This window comes from Silurus aristotelis (assembly GCF_946808225.1).
Source record: "Silurus aristotelis genome assembly, chromosome: 1".
Classification (NCBI taxonomy): Eukaryota; Metazoa; Chordata; class Actinopteri; order Siluriformes; family Siluridae; genus Silurus; species Silurus aristotelis.
In genome coordinates this window covers 11,355,167-11,371,098 of record NC_139574.1, presented here as the reverse complement: position 1 = coordinate 11,371,098, position 15,932 = coordinate 11,355,167, and positions in this window count along the sequence as shown.

Below are 15,932 nucleotides of genomic sequence, written 5' to 3'. Positions count from 1 at the left end.
TTATTTCCATGCTTCTTCTTTACTAAATTTACATTTCCTTTTCAGTCCAGAGCATTTCTAACAGTTGATCATTTCCACCACTTCACCATGGCTTTTAAAGTGCAATTTGGACCTCATGCAGAGCGTGTCCATGATGAGCCACAGCCTTGACTTAATTGAAAGTTAATTTTACATGCATTGTGAGCACATTTCGCAGCCAGACCAAGTGGCCTTAGCCCTCAATTTGTTGTCTTGGTGTTAAGGGATTCATCAAAAATGAAAGTTAAAAGGAGCTATGTTGCTGCTTTGCCATTAATTTCAAAATTATTGAATTATTATTCCCCATGCTCCTAAACGTCATCGATTCATGCCGAATTTATTCATTTTATTTCACAAGCGCAGGATTAAAGCATTAGTATTTTTTATTTCTTGGGAGATAGAGTCAGCCCTGTAAAATCATCTTGACATTTTGAGAGAGCACTTAATTTTCTCCTTGCTCAACCACTGTATGATGACATTTGTGCTACAATTGCTACAATTCCTTTGGGAAATCAGGTCTTGGTATTTTTTAAGATAGGAGAAAGAGGTAGTACTCACAGTTTATTCTGTATCCCATGTACAAATGAAATGTAGACATTGAGGCTATTAAAAAATATAATAACTATGTGCCAGTGCAGAACATTTCAATGTTTTATTGATAATAAGTATAAAAAAACTTTAATTACTAACACCTGTCACACCCTTGTTCCAGTCAATATACAAGACTATCTCAGGAGTCTAGAATAGTTGATTGTTTCTGTGTTGTTTCACAGTCTGATAAATTTTGCATGTTTATTCTTCAGAATGAGACGCACAACTTTCCTCAAACAACTTATTTTTCGGATGACATACTGATCAGTAACACACAGGATGCACACATGAAGCCTACTTAGAAAAGATTTTATACAGTAGGTGTTATACAGACTTATAGACACATACAACTAAATTCTACATAAATTTTTAATTGGTCTTCATCAAACTTTTTATCTGCTCTCTGCTTGACAAAAACAACCCTAACCCATTGAAGCATGTATCCCATAAATCCCCTGAAGATGTACTGTGGAATCTGGCACTAAACCATTAGCACCAGAATCTTTATTTCCTGTAAGTTGTAAGGTGCATGGGGAGAGCGAGGGAACCAGGGCATCCTGAATACAATCAACTATGGTATATGTAAGCGAAATAATATTACAAAGGATTTACCTATGATAACCTCTGGGGCAAGAAAGAACCACAGAAACGCCTTCTTTCTTTAAATCATAAACTTTACTCCCTATCTTGTAAAGAGTTGGACCATAATGCATAAGCATACAATACTGCACTCCTAATCTCACTGTATGCTTATTTTCAGTGCACAGTGGTTACCATTAAGGACGATGCATGCATGAGTTTAAAGCCCAGGCTTGTTTTACTTCAGTCAACTTATTGTAAACTCAGGATCTTTAAAGCTCTGAGGGAGGAACAATTGCATGATCTCAGTGCAGCTCTGTATTGTGTATGCTGGTGTGGTGTGTGTCAACTAAAACAAATCAATTGCTCATCATAACAAAAAACAATCTACATAAACATTTATTTAAATATAGAAAGGAAAATATGAACTAGCACTGGTAATTTACTGCATTTTGTTGCCTTGTACTTGTACATGTGTAATTACAATAAAGTTGAATCTAATCTAATCTAATCTAATCTAATCTAATCTAATCTAATCTAATCTAATCTAATCTAATCTAATCTAATACACCTAGGATTGGCTGATGCAGATCATAGTCAGATAGATAGATAGATAGATAGATAGATAGATAGATAGATAGATAGATAGATAGATAGATAGATAGATAGATAGATAGATAGATAGATAGATAGATAGATAGATAGATAGATAGATAGATAGGATTTACATTTTCCATTGTAAGTTTTTTTTTATGTATACTCAGTAGTCAGCTTACTAATATCACTACATATTTATAAAATTCAGGACTTTTTCTTTTACTGCAGGAAAATCTAATTTCATTTGAATTAGTATTTTTCTTTTTTTTTGGAAAGGTCAGGGACAAAGAATGAAAACAAAGTTAGAACTTTGTTGAACTGAGTGTAGACATGTGGGCAGTTGTGCCGGCTAAAGAACAGATGAGGTTTAACAGAAAGACATTTGAGATGAGGTTTAACAGAAAGACATTTGAGGTTTATAAGAAAGAACGAGCCATGTCTCTGCAGCAAAATTTAAATTAGAATGAACACAGAATGGAGGACGATAAGGAGTGAGAGATACAAGTGCTTGTGTGCTTACACAGTGTGAATCTCAACCACTCTCCACTCCCCACCCCTTTGACCAGAATCAAGAAGGTGTCATGGAGTATTTTATCATCTTTCATCTTTTATTCTATTCCACCTAATACTTTACATTCAAAGACATCTATTACTCGAGTAGTTGGTTTCTCAGCAGCAAGGAAGCTGGTCTAACAGCTCTTGTCTTGAAAGTGTTGAAGTTGAAGGTGTCAAGTTGAACACAGCTATAAAGCATATATAGAGCAATATATTAAATTTTGATTTACAATAATAAATAAATAATCAAGATTTTTTTTTATAATGTTGCACCATGTTAGCAATCACTGAGAGAAAAACTACACCCACTGTGTTGAGTGATCATTTTAAAATGATAAAATGGTGAACTAGGAACCTAATCAAACATTAATGCCAGATAAAAAAAAAAAAGAAATAGAAAGTAGAATGTCACCTTTTATGCTTGGTTATTTCTGGGCATGCTGAAAGATTATAATGAATTCTGTCATAAATCATTGCACAGAGAACAAGCCCATAGGATAATATATATTATCTATACTAGCCTAGTTATGTATGATATAAAATTTATTTATTCCTCTTCACTTCAAATTTTATCCTGGTCAGGGATGTTGTGGATCCTAGGAACATTGGGAATAGGACAGCTACACACCTTGATGTAATGTCTATCACAGACAAACATGCATTCACTCAAACATGCATTCACATCTAGAGGAATTTTTTAGTAGTCAGTCCACCTATCTGGCATGGTTTTTGGGACACTGGAGGAAACGCAAGAAGAAACAAATTCAGCACCACATAGACAATAAACTGAGGTCAGGATTGAACCGGGGACCTTGAAGCTGAAGCAAAGCTACCAAAGGTTTGTGCATACCTGATTAGTGCATCCATATGTGCTTGCTGAACATGTCATTCCAGATTGTCCTGTAATCTTCTGAAAATATTTTCCACTACATTTTTGGGAAAATTGCCCTGACAATTTGCTAATTTATTCAGAACATTGTTATTACAGTCAGACAATGATGTAGTAGAGAAAGCATGGCACACAGTCAGCATTTTAGTTTATTCCAAATGTGTTCAGTAGGGTTGAGGTCAGGGCTCCCATTTTCTTCCAATCCAACCTTGACCAAATAGACTATGACTTAGCCATGTTTAACCTCACTTTGACCAGAATGGGATTTTAATTCTACAGCATATCAAGACATGAGTTACAATTGTGCATTTTATTTATATAGTATGATGGTCTAGTGTGCATATACTTTGACCATCTAGTGTAAATGAGAAAAAAAAACTTATTGAACACAGTGATAAAAGTTTGTCTTAATAACATGCTCCAGTTCTGCTTTAGGAAATCAAACTGCATCAGAAAGGCTTTGGGAATGTCTCTGCATGTATGTCCACATCCTTCATGTATGTCTATAGTATCTGGAGGTCTTCTAGCCCCCTGAGACTACCCTTCAGTCTGTCCTCTTTGAGGAGTTTGAATATAGTCAGACTAAGAGAGTGTGGCTAAGGGGCAATGCCCCACTAGGGCTGGATGCCATGGTACAGATGAGGCCGAGGCGGTGGCTGGCCGGCTATTTTTTTGCAGACCTGGTAGCCCTTCTTCGAACACCCTCCCTGGGAGATTCCTCTCAGGGGGAATCTTCTATCTCAGGCAGGGGGTACAATAATACACCCCCGCCCATAGCTGTGAAGGCTATGGTTGTGACCACTGAGGGGGCTCAGCTCCTAGCCGCTGGTCGATAAACTGAGGAGGTAGAGGTTAACTGTCCAGTTGGTTCAGTGCTTGAATTCCTTCAAGAACAGTTCTCCAAAGGGTTAGCCTGTTCACTGCATGGTGTGAACAACATCGCCTAGACCCAGTTAACTGTCCAGTTGGTTCAGTGCTGGAATTTCTTAAAAAACAGTTCGCCAAAGATCACAAAAGGTTGGCTCCTTCCACCCTAATGGTTTACTTGTCTGCTATTGTGGACTGCCATGCCCCCCTCGTGGGGCAGTTGCTGGGTAAGAACCCATTGGTGACAAGCTTTCTCTGCAGCACCCGGGGGCCTCATGACCTAGATTGCCCCTGTCGGAGCAATCTCCTCTCTCAAGAGATTAGGGGAACTTTAGGTCCTTTCTGTGGCCCCTTTTTTCCTGGAGTTTACTCCAGGCTTGGCAAGTGCCTTTCTCTACCCTAGATCAGGGTATATTCCTAGGGTGATCCCTAGGAACAACCTTTTCAGGCATTCTCTCCTCCTCCCTTCCAGGCCCCAGACCAGGAGATTTTTAACCGACTGTGTCCGGTGTGTCCACTGGACATATATGTACACAGAACTGTGGAGGAAGTCAGAGCAACTGTTTGTCTGCTATAGCCCTCTGAGGAGAGGTCACCCTGTAAATAAGCAGACACTCAGCAGATCGTAGATGCTATTTCTTCCTCTTATGATTCCTCTGGTCTCCCAACTCATTTTGGGGTCAGTGTGCACTCCACTCGAAGTGTGGCTGACTCTAAGGCCTTGTCTTCTGGAGTTTCCCTCCAGGACATTTGCAACGCTGTGGGCTGGTCCACCCCGCTGAGCTTTGCCAGGTTCTATAGCCTGGACCTTAGTGCCACTCCTGCATTTAAGCTTTCTGGCCATGACGTCACCCCACCGGTGACGGCGCGCTTTCCTCTGGACTGATTTTACACGTGATTCAGAGTGGGTCAGCACACAATCGATCCTAAATCATTTCTGACGCAGCGTCTCGTTCACTCGGGGAACCATGGTTACAATGTGATTTCTTCATGTCATTTCCTTTCATATCTAACATGAGTAACAGAGTAAATTATTAATATTCTGCATTACACCCTAACAATAATTGCTGTGCACAATAACTTTTTTTCTATTTTGTAATATTGAGGAGACTGTGAAAATTTTATGAAATAATGAAATAATTTAGCTTTTAAAAATTAAAACATAATAAAATTCAGTGCATTTATGCAAATTACTTCAGTATATAGAGTACACCTCCATAATCAAGGATAAAACAGATTCTTATCATATGCTTATGCATGCTTTTTGTTTTTATTTCAATTTGCACAAATTTAAATTAAATGAAAGTTTTCTGCAGATTTCCCAAAAAAATATTGTAGAGAAGGTATACAAAAAAAACAGTGAGGCTATTTCTGTACATGCGCCTGTTGTGACCCTGTCAGCCGGGCTTTTTTATTTACAGTATATTTATCATTACTGATATCTCTGCCTGCTGCTATGCATGACTAGCAATTACTTCACTTTGCTTGTGTGTTAGAGGTGTGGTGAGGCAATATATAACATACTATACTATACTATACTATAATTAAGTCAGCAATTATTTTAATTAGGTTTCTGATGTATCCATTATATTAATAGATGTAAATATTTATCTTTTACCAATCAGATTTTTACAGGCTTAAATCTTGGACATATCCGGCCACTAGGCAAGTCATGACAGCGTGCGACATCGCGTAAACCAGAAAGCTACAAAATGGTTAAGCGATGGTAGCGACATTAGCTTCTTTCTGTTCAGGTAAGTGCTTTGTGTGTGAACCTGTGCTAGCAAGCCCACGACTATTTCCCGACCTACACACCGAGGTGTCTAGGTCCTGGGAGACCCCATACGCAGCCCTTACTGTGCCCCGCATTAGCTGTACGGGAATATAGTGGGGTTCAGGGAATGCAACTATGGGAAGATGCCTTGAGTTGGAGAGACGCTGGCCGGCTATCTCTCCCCAGGTGATGGATCGCTAAAAGCTTTGGTATTGCCTGCAAAAGCCACTTTGGCTCTAGTAGGTAGGGCTACGTCACAGGTCAGGCTGGGGGTTGCCTCCACACGATTCGTGTGTTGCAAGCATACCAACCTGACCTGTTATGAGAGATGGCGAGGGATTCAGCACTGGGGCTGTGACCTAACCCTCAGGGCCACCAAGGTACGGCACGGCCGTAGGTCGGTCAATGTTAGCTTCTGTGGCTCACCCTGTACGTGGAGATTCCGGACAGGGAGAGGGCTTATTCTTCAACGGATCTTCCTTTGGTACCAGGGGACATCCCTCTCACTAAGAGTAGTTTATATCCCGGGACGGTTGAATTGAAGAGGCAAAGGCAGAGGCCTGGGGAATGGAGGCTCCACCCTGAGTTGGTTGAGCAGATATGGCCGAGATTTTACAGAGCCCAGGTGGATATGTTTGTGATCGAGGAGACCTTGCACTCTCCCCTCTGGTTCTCTCTCACCCAGCCCCATTGGGGCTGGACGCCATGGTGCAGACGGGGCTGAGGCTATGTCTGTACACCTTCCCCCCCAATCATGCAGCTCTTGGAAGTTCTGGAGAGAGTTCGCTGGGAAGAAGCCCATCTCATCCTGGTAGCACCTCGTTGGCCGTGCAGACCATGGTTCGCGGACCTGGCAATTCCCCCAAAGAGGGATCTCCTCTCTCAAGCTGGGGGAACCATGGTTTATCCCCTCCCAGAGTTATGAAGGCTATGGCATGGTTTTTAGCAGCTGGTCTCTCTACTAAGGTAGTGGAGACCATCCTCCATTCCAGAGCTCCAGGAGGAGGTCGTATGCCGCAAAGTGGCATCTGTTCACTGTTTTTGCCACAGGGTTGGCTCCTGGTTTACGTGTCTGCTATCGCGGCTTATATTACCCCGCCTGGAGGCTGAGGCCTGGGAGGTGACCCAGAGTGATTGTCTGGCCCTTGGCTGTTGTGTTTGGTGGCTTTTTCTGAGCCCCCCTTTAAGCCCCTGGCTGAAGTGGCCCTTAGGTACCTGTCTGTAAAGACTGCTTTCCTCCTAGCTATTTCCTCCCTGGGGAAGGTCGGGCACCAACAGACTCTGTTCATGGCCCTGTCTTGATTGGAGTTTGCCCCTGGCATGGCCAATACATTCCTCTACCCAAAACCTGGGTATGTACCTAAGGTACCTACGGTTCCCTCATGACCTGTCGTGCTGCAGGCATTCTGCCCTTCTCCGTTCTTAGCCCTGGACCAGGAGAAGCAAAACTGACTCTGTCCAGTGTGGGCACGAGTCCGTGGAGGAACTCGGAGCAGCTGTTTGTCTGCTTTGGCTAACAGGAAAGGGTTTCCTGCCAATAAGCAGGCTCTCAGTAGATGGATTGTGGATGCTATTTCATCATCTTACGAGTCCTCTGGTCTTCCCACTCCGCTCGAGGTCAAGGCTCACTCCACTCGGAGTGTGGCAGCCTCTACGGCCTGGTCTGCTTGAGTCCCACTCCAGGACATCTGCGACGTTGCGGGCTCGTCCACCTGCTGACCTTTTTTATGGTTTTATGACCTCGACCTTAGAGCCACCCTGGGATCCTCTGTCCTACATTCTGGTGGTAAAGCTCTCACACACTAGGCAGGGTCTGTTCAGTGTGGCATGATTGGACACTCATTCCCAAAGCGCAAAGAGTAGGTAAGCATGACAGGGATGCAGGGAGTGTGGCCTCAGGACGCAGCGTCTCGTTCCCTCAGGGAACTAGGGTTGCATACGTAACATAGAGACGTTTTGTGTAATTGATAGTGTTGTAGTCAAGACCATCTACCAAGATAAGGGACAATACCTATCTCAAGACAAACACAATACCAAGGTCAAACTGGTACTACTCTGTACACACAACCTTAATTCTTAAAAGCCATGATAAAACAATAATAAAAAGTATTCTCAGATGTAAATTCTATATGTGAATTTTCCTTTGTTTTCTATGAGCAAACAAAAAACTGAAATTAACATATTTATATAGTGCTTATTGTCCATCTTTTATCATCCATCCAACATCAACAGCAAAAATGCTGTTTTTAAAATGCAGAAAAATACCCACGATATATTAAAGTCTGTAAACTTTCAATTAATCAATAATAGGATTACTATAAAAATAATCTAGTAATAATTATGCTGTTTGTAGTATAATGATAATCATGAATAGTGACTGAGTGTGAATTACAGACAACAGTTTTTAGTGTTTTAAAATCAAAATCAAATTTACACTTACCCTCATTTATATTACATTAATTCCAATCATATCTTAAATCTTTTGGCCACAGAAAATCTCTTGTGAAACAGGAAGTCTTACTTCTAATCAGATAAATAAATCAGACCAGTTTAGTTACATCCTCACAGTTGTGCTCCTCACTCAATTGTATTTAAATCCCAATCGCTCTCATTCTGAGGCCGAGACAAAAACGAATCTAAATGCTGTTGAGACAACGAAAAGACTCAGATCCTTAAGAAAATCATTGGTTTCAATTACTGCAATATAAGTAAAAACCTTTCTACCAAAATCTTTTTTTAGTAACATCTTTGGCAATAGTGAGCTTTCATCCAAACCCTAGGTTAATATGAAAATGCTCTATATATACTAAAGTATTGTTTCTATAGCAAACAGCTCAATCACAGAGACCACCTGAGGTATTAATAAATGGAAAATACTGTATATACATGTTAATAACAAAAGAAAAACATACAATTAAAAGGTAAATTATAATTACCATTTATGAAAGATTTAAACTTGTAATATTTTCTACAATGAAAAGCTCCAGTACAGATGGGATGGTGCTTACAAACTGCAATTACTGTGGTATAAGAGGAATAAAAACCTTTGTGAAATGCTGCTATAGAAAAACAACTAACATCACAGAAACTGTTATGTCAGGCTGCATCACATCACCCATCATTAAATAATTTCTTATACCAGTGTACTTCAACATACTGTAATTAACAAAATGAAAGTCTAAACTCTTAAGAGATTTTTAATTGTGATACTGTGACACTCTTCTAAAATACAGTGGCCAACGTCCAATAGCTTTTAGATTAGGCATATGAACATTGGCTAATGGTTTTATGGGTCAATTCTAAACAGCTTTACAATAGGCCATTATTTTAAGCTGTTAACTCAATGTGTAAATCTATAGTACAACATTAGTGGTTCAGTGTCGCTGGAGTTTAATTTATTTCAGCTTGTCATTACAGTTGTAAAATGTATTTCTGTCACATTGCGTGTTTCTGGCAATAGATAAACGCAAGCAAATATAAGAAAGGCTTGATGAAAGCTGAGCTGTATCTGGCAGTGAGGTTAAGCCTTTCAAAAATTGAAATCTAACTGAAAAGATAAGTCATCCTTTCTCTGCTCAGGATAAGCTCTGAAGTGGGCTTTTCATCATCTCTCCTCCGCCCCCTTCTGAAAAGAAGTGGCACTCTTTATTTGAAGCCTCAAAAAAAAAAAAAAAAAAAGTTATACATCTTAAAGTAGTGCTGTAGATCTAAGGAAATAAGGACTGATTTTATCATGACCCTCCATATATAACTGTGAAATTTTACATAATTTATTGTTATTTTATCAAAGCCATGCTGGGCTGTCAAGAGAGATTTTGTCCCACATGAATACAGGCGTGGGAGGATTTCCTTTTTTTTTCTAAAGAAGCTAGACGTTTTAATCGGATAGTGTATTGTCTTGCTATGAATTAGATCAGTGTAATCAGTGCCAGGAATATAACATCAACATCACATATGAAAGATTTAAAAACACTGAGAAGCTGAAACTGAATCATTTTGAAGTATCTGGATGTAATGGTACAAACGAACCCTTGCAAGCACGTTCATCTTTAAGAATCTTAGGAATAAGTGTTAAAATTGATATGATGAATCAGTCAAAGGACTAATTATAGCTTGAAACATGCATACAGGTTTCATCAATGTTTCCAATATAATGTTAAAGACTGTGGGTAAAGTTTCATAGCATAAATACTATAAACACCTGCAAAACAAATAAAGATCTGTTATATCTAACGTATAAAGATCTTGCTTGGAGAAACAACCATGGCAGTTGTATTAATTGTAAAGCTAAACCTTAACCACTGAGACACCATATCTAATCTATATCTGGCTAGCTTGCCTTGAACAAACTTCTGATATAATCACTCTTTATTCACACAATTAAAAAAACTCCCAACTTTTTAAATATGTTACAGCAACCTTTATGGTGTACATCAACACTTTGAATTAATACAAATGTAGTTATATGTGAGATTCAAAATGATAAAGATTCTATTAAATTCCCTTTAGCCCATGTTAAACTAGCCAAGTCAGCTTATCTTGAGTATTTAAAGCAGGTATTGCTAATGTGGGCTGTGGGAACAAGTATAGCAAAAAAAAAAAAAAAAGTATTAAATGCTGCTGTTATAAACCACTGACTGGTAGATAAAAGAGGGGCAAATCGCAGCTTGACATAACACCCCAGGCAGGATAAACGTGTCTCTGCCTCAGGGCGGCAATATCATAATTTGTCCTGCTGGTAATGCAGGGCACTTAAGGAAGACAAGTGGACCTCGCGAGGACCCCTGTAGCCATCCGTCTGCTGCCAGGTGAAAAATGACAGACAACACATGTCCTGTGGAACAAAAAAACACATAGGGGAAGCTGCCCTAGTTCAAAAGAAAAATTAATACTTGGCCCAACATGTAGCTGCATAGCTGAGCAGAGTAATGGCTCAAGGGCTTGAGTCTTTATAGTAGATCAACAAGTGTCATGATTATAAACAGACAAAAATGTACCTAGATTATTCTGTATATTAATAATATTGTCCACAGTGTCTTATCTATCCTCACGTTAAAGTTTTTTTTCTTTTCAGATTTAAGCAAAAAAAAAAATCATTCAATCAAATGGAGATCCTGTCAGCATTGTCAAGCATCTAAAACATTAAAAAGTACACCAAAAATGCTTTTCCACAGATGTCAAAATGAAAGCTATTGTTCCTTTCATATCTATCATAAAAAAGGTATTTAAGACCATTGTTTCAGGTTTTAGAGAAGAAAAAAAAAAACTCTTTTAACTTATAACTTTGCTTTTGCAATATGCACACTGATCCAGAGTATGCACTATAATGACATTTTTTTCAAAACTTTTTAATGGGTATTACTTTCTTCTTTTGAAAAATAGTGTCACCAACAATTAGTTTCTCACCATTTATAAAATGCAATCTCAAATATAATTATTAGACATAAGCTTGCACAATCCTGTTTGCTGTCCTTGGCATCCTTTTAAGGGTCAATTGGCTTGTGACTGGAATGACTTGCTTGTTTTTTTTTTTTTATTTAATTACAAGTGCTTTTAAAATTACCATATTTGCATTTAAGATGAACATAAAAAATGTCACCGGCCATTTAAATCCCAGGCAGCATAATTAATCTCGAAGAGTTCAAATGTTATTCGCTGAAGATGCCCATGTGAGCATAAAATCGATATGGCATTAAAAAAAAATATAAGCGTGTACTGAATGAAGACTCATTTGAAATCCATTGCTGCAATAGCCATATTCTTTAAAGTGTTGAACCTGCTCTCACATCTCATGTTTTACATAATGTACATGACACTCACCAAATTTAAAATTATATATTGAATGGAGTTCCTGCTACTAATGGCAATCATTTTTTTTTATCCAAATTGGCTTTCAGCATACATTATCTGCAAATAAGCATTTTATTGTTTGGTAATATCCTTATGGGTCAGTGGGTGTTTAATGGTTCTAATGAGTTGCATTGTGTCTCTCATTCAGCCAGTTTGCTTAGTGGTCTTATGGCTCCTAGTTTTCTTTTTTTAACGAAAGCTTTAAATCTAGTATGCAGGGTTAAAAAAATGTACATATCAATTTAAATTACATTTTTATTTATTTTTATAAAAAAGTGCTCAAAAACTCCTTTTGAGCAAGTTACTAATAAATATAATACTGATCTGATCTGATTCCCCACCTTATCAAAGGTTTTGAAACCTCTTAAACATGGTGACTTACATATCTCAAATCAGATCCAACTTATCCCTGATATACTTCTCGAATCTCTTAAAATAAGCTTGCATATCTTTGGTCCAGAGGTTGAGAAATATTAAAGCTTGCTGAACTGAATTTTTCAAGCAGAGAGCGATATGATACTGCAGTCCAGTAGCTTGCCTCCATTATTTCCTGTCGTGTCTTTTTCAGGAAATTCGAAAAGCAGAGACATAAAGACATTTCAAAATGCAGGCAGAAAACTACACTGTAAGGTAAGCTTTCTGCTGTCTTATGCAAAAGCAAAAAGCCACAAACCGACTCTGCATTGATGAGATGTGACAATCTATGTTAACTGAAACCGTCACAGTTTGGTAGCTGAAAAGCACTGCAGTTTTAGGCAGAATGAAAGGAAAATAATGTTGAGAAAAGGGAAGCAAATAAACAAATCCAAGCTTTAAGAACCAATAATGATTTTTTTTCTCACTATTTTGTTTGCTGAGACAATATTTGACAACAGGATGGTTGATGCTGTTTCCTCAGCTGTCACTTCCAGAGCCAATTGTACTACAGTCCAGAGGCCAACCTTGTGTTTCATCCTGTGTGAACTATGGCAACCTTCATTTGAAACATACCTGCTGGTAGTAGGACTTGACAAAGTTGCCAGTGCATGGGAATATATTATCCTCCTACACTGCTTGGGGTGAGCAAGGTGTCAGATTTAAAAAAAAAAAAAAAAAACTCACTCAGAGTAGACCCACACAAAGACTCCATCAAGGCTTTGTACTGGTGCATGGGTTGATTTTCTTTCTACTACTGCCTGCTCCTGAAGGAATTCTGACCAATCTTGCCCACTCCTGCAGACTCTCATGAACAATCCCACCTGCTTTCACTGACAGGTTTCCACCCACTTCTGCAGTTGTTATTTTTTTGTTTGTACCTTCTCATTATATATCTTCCAATGCACTTTATACTTTTTGAGCCCCCCCAAAATTTTCTTTGGCCTTTTGGTTCCACAAGCTTCACATCTGACTCCCTGCAAAAACATCCCTGCCAAACATTTCACAATTCTGCAAGCAGGCTGAAACTAGCAACAATGAGGAGACAGCCAGCCAGTTGGTCACTGAATTTAAAGCTCTAGTAAAAGTGAACTAAACAAGGATGAACCTATATAAGACCAGTTAAAAAAAACAAGCCTAAGTGCAAGAACTCAGGAGTATAGCATTATCTAATGCTAGCTGATGCACTAATACTCCCTCTTCAAATTGAATCTGCCACAGAATTTACAGCAAAGACAGATGAATCCAAACTTACATTTAAACCACTTCAAGTATTTCACCACACATTGTTATTAAAACAGCAGAGCCCCACACCAGCAGTTTTCTTATGTGTCCGGAATATCTACACCAATCCATTCTGCCCTTGCTCCTTGATACTGAATGTAAGTATATGCAAATTGCTCTTTACACCTACACCACCGCATCATCCAAAAAAAAACACACTAAAATCCTGCAAGTCTATAGATTCTTTCTCATTCCACATCAACAAAAATGTAGATGCATAATTAGGTTGGACATTTTCAAAAGTGTGGTATTCTCTGTGCAAAAGCATAACTCCCACTTTAAATGTGTTTTCACGATAGTAGAAACAATGACCAGCTGTGCTCATTGGACTTGGGTGTCATGCAGCATTTTCAAATAAAGCACTTTTAGACCCCAGAGTTAATCCAGTAATTCAGCTACTGATTCCACTACCCTGTGTAAAGAGGTGATTGTTAAGCTCCAACACCTCCAGAAGGAATGCATAATTAAACCCAGTGAGGCTTCTCCTTTGGTGTCTAATCTAGTAATTGCACATAAAAAATCTGGCGGTTTGAGTGAGGTCTGAGGTGCACTAATATCCGAGCAGTCAAAAAAGCAATAGTGCTCAACCATGACATGCTTCTGACTATTGAGAGGCTCACTAGCAATTTTCATATAGAGATTATGTGTTCTTTAACCTTGGTTTAAACCAGAGGTGCATACAACCTCTCCTTCATCATACGTGCCTTCATAACACACATTGTCGTTTATATCTCAACACTGAAATTGTCTTTTTTAAATGTACTTGTGCTAATGTATGTCAACAGAAATTGTCAATATTCTGCCAATTTGAAGTGGAGTCAGAAAATATAACTAAAGAATTGGGTTGCTGCCTTAGAATAGTGAAATTTAACACTGAAATAAAGTGTTTTTGCAGCATCAATAATAAATCTTCTGAGATTTGATGTCTTATTAACAGGTATTTTCCTATTCTTGTGAATTGTTTGTGCCCTTCTGAATGTGCAATGGCAGATTCTAGGCCTGATGGCATATTATACCAAATTCATTCAAACCAGAATCGAACTGGACTTCTGATTTTGACACTCTTACAAATCCTGGCCCACAACAACTGCCAAAGTTTTGTCATCAGTGATGCATTTGCATTTGCAGTGGTAGTAGCTTTCTCCCACCAATCGATTTGAAAAGCCTGTTGCTTTGAAACATGGCATCTTTACAATGGTTGTTTTGTTTTCAGAACCATCCATGAAGAACTGGCTAGCCCTTTTCTAACCTTGGATGGAGAATACAGGCCTCTCCACAGGTAGTCATTCAAGCTATAGCAAGAAAATGTTCGTCCACAGTCACCCCAGACAGATATAATGTTGTGGCGGACAACCTGTCTCACACCACCAATCCACTCAGCCCACCTATGGTGACAGAGAGTGAGGACCCATTAATGTATCTTGTCTACTTTTCTTTGAACTGTTGTGAGAATTGTAGGATGTAGTTGAGCCCTCATTTACTTTACCCAGACACATTAAACACAGTTGGCAATCTCATGTAGCACCAGAACATGTGAGAACAGGATCACGTTTTAAGAGGAGGATGCTGACCATAGCACATGATGGCCATGTTGATATTTTTAAGGTGCCTGTGCTTCACAGCACAGATGAGTTTGTCAGGAATTGTACACTATATGGCATGAAATGTTTCAATTAGTACTTGAAAATGGATTGCATGTAAACATTACATTGGGGTGTAACTTCATGGCTACCATGAGCCAAGTACTAACCATAAACAGGTTTACACACACATGGCACTATCAACTCACCTGCTCACTGATCATCTGATATATAGAAATTATTTGGCATGAATAAAAATCTGGGTGCCAAGGTGTCTGACTGGGTTAAAACTTGCCTGCTGTTTAGGCTCAAAAAGTCTGACTAATTTTTTATTTATTTGGAACTGCTATGTTTTGCTGGCCTGCCTACTAACTTCAGAAAGGCTTTAATGCTTTATAGAATGATGTTTATTTGGTGTTTTTGTTGTTGGGTGTGGACAGTTTCTAGTATTTGAAGTGATATGACAAGTTAGGTTTAATGTTTGCTACAGAGTTTGGTAGCTAAGACCCATTGTACATTGAGACCAAAAATAATGAAGTGTAGCCATTTGTAGGAAGCAAGTCTGAGCTTTGAGAATAACTAATATTCAAAACCAGAAGACCTCCAACCTTTCTAAATCCCCTGAAACAAATATGAATACACATGCACAAGCCTCTTAGGCTTAACTTTTTGTGCCTAACATCTATAGATGAGTCAGTACAAAAACATTTCAAACATTAGCTTTTAACAACAAAAGGAAATGTTTATGCAAATTATATATCACATATTGCCACATACACCACAGACAAATGTCTGTCGGGTTTTACTGTACCTGCAGAAAAAAGCAGGAAAGTGTGACAGACAAAATCTCCAGAAAATTGTTCTCAACAAATTTTAAGCTCAGAAAAAAAAAAAGCAAAGAACTTACCAGCCAATGACTGTAGAAAAACTGCAC